Genomic DNA, 2,531 nt, shown 5'->3' on the forward strand with positions numbered 1-2,531 from the left:
TAATGGAAAAGAAAGATGCTAAACCTAGACTTATTAGATGGGTTCTCTTGCTACAAGAATTTGATTTGCATATTGTTGATAGAAAGGGAGCTGAGAACCCTATTGCAGACAACTTGTCTAGGTTAGAAAATGTTCTTGATGGCCCACTACCTATTGATGATAGCTTTCCTGATGAACAATTAAATGTTATAAGTACTTCTCGTAGTACTCCATGGTATGCTGATTATGCTAATTACATTGTTGCTAAATTTATACCACCTAGCTTCACATACCAGCACAAGAAAAAGTTTTTCTATGATTTGAGACATTACTTTTGGGATGACCCACATCTTTATAAAGAAGGAGTAGATGGTGTTATTATACGTTTTGCACCTGAGCATGAACAGGAACAGATCCTACGCAAGTGCCACTCCGAATCTTATGGAGGACACCACGCTGGAGATAGAACTGCACATAAGGTATTGCAATTCGGTTTTTATTGGCCTACTCTCTTCAAGGATGCCCGTAAGTTTGTCTTGTCTTGTGACGAATGTCAAAGAATTGGTAATATTAGTAGACGTCAAGAAATGCCTATGAATTATTCACTTGTTATTGAACCATTTGATGTTTGGGGCTTTGATTATATTGGACCTTTTCCTGCCTCTGATGGATACACACATATTTTAGTTGCCGTTGATTATGTTACTAAGTGGGTAGAAGCTATTCCAACTAGTAGTGCTGATCATAACACCTCTATTAAAATGCTTAAAGAAGTCATTTTTCCGAGGTTTGGAGTCCCTAGATATTTAATGACTGATGGTGGTTCACACTTTATTCATGGTGCTTTCCGTAAAATGCTTGCTAAATATGATCTTAATCATAGAATTGCATCCCGTTATCACCCACAGTCTAGTGGTCAAGTAGAATTGAGTAATAGAGAGCTCAAATTAATTTTGCAAAAGACTGTCAATAGGTCTAGAAAGAATTGGTCTAAGAAACTTGATGATGCATTATGGGCCTATAGAACTGCATATAAAAATCCTATGGGTATGTCTCCGTATAAAATGGTTTATGGAAAAGCATGTCACTTACCTCTCGAACTAGAACATAAGGCATATTGGGCTATTAAAGAGCTCAACTATGATTTCAAACTTGCCGGTGAAAAGAGGTTATTTGATATTAGCTCACTTGATGAATGGAGAACCCAAGCTTACGAAAATGCCAAGTTGTTCAAAGAAAAAGTTAAAAGATGGCATGACAAAGGAATACAAAAGCGTGAGTTTAATGTAGGTGATTATGTATTGCTATACAACTCTCGTTTAAGATTTTTTGCAGGAAAACTTCTCTCTAAATGGGAAGGACCCTACGTCATCGAGGAGGTCTATCGTTCCGGTGCCATAAAAATCAACAACTTCGAAGGCACAAATCCGAAGGTGGTAAACGGTCAAAGAATTAAACATTATATCTCAGGTAATCCCATAAATGTTGAAACCAATATTATTGAAATTGTAACCCCGAAGGAGTACATAAGAGACACTTTCCAGAACGTTTCAGACTCCGAAAGGAATAGGTATGTGGTACGGTAAGTAAACCGACTCCAAAACAGTTTTAAGGCAATATTTCTCCGTTTTGGAATATTTGGAAAAATAGAAAAATTAGTAGCAGTCCGGGAAGGACACGAGGGCCCCACGAGGGTGGAGGTCGCGCCCCCTACCTCGTGAGCACCTCGTGTGCCTTCCGGACTCCATTTTCTTGCACGATACGTATTTTGGTCGGTAAAAATTCATTATATATTCTCCCGAAGGTTTTGACTCCCATATCACGCAAATCTCTTCTGTTCTTGTTTCGAGCTGTTTTTCTGACAGATCTAGATTATCATGACGTCCCCAAGTGCTTCCAAGGACAAGTTCTTCGAGAAGGTCATCAACCCTTACCTCGCGGAGGTGCTGCGACACCCTCAAACCACTGAGTTGCGTGATGGGTTGCTGCACATCCGCGATGAAGAGGGACCAAAGGGGACCGGAAGCATGGAAACGAGGCTCGAAGCAGTGGAGCAACAAGTTTTCAAGTGTCAAGGGATGGTGGAACGTGGACTCAACTCCAACCACATGATGATTGCGGAGTTCACTAGCAACCACAAGTTGGATGCCGACAACATCGAGGAGGCCATCTTCAAGCTTCATGAGAAGATCGAGCACCTTCAAGCCCAAATCTATGACCTGCAAAACCAAAACTATGAGTATGAATATAGATTCAAAAGGATGAGTTTGGCTGCAGATTTGAGGATCCCGGAGACTCGATCATCCTTTTATGATGGTGAGCCTATGCCTTGGAAGATGGACGACAAGCCCGCATCATCGACGACACCACCACCATCATCTTCACCGACAAAGAAGGAGACATAATCACATGGGTATGGGCACTCCCCTTGGCAACTACCAAGCTTGGGGGAGGTGCCCCGGTATCGTATCACAATCACAACTCCTATCTTTACCGTTTTTCTTAGTTCGATCCTATTAGTAGTATCTTGATCTAGTAGAATAAAGTTTTGG

The sequence above is a fragment of the Triticum urartu genome, chromosome 1 (assembly GCF_003073215.2).
Source record: "Triticum urartu cultivar G1812 chromosome 1, Tu2.1, whole genome shotgun sequence".
NCBI lineage: Eukaryota > Viridiplantae > Streptophyta > Magnoliopsida > Poales > Poaceae > Triticum > Triticum urartu.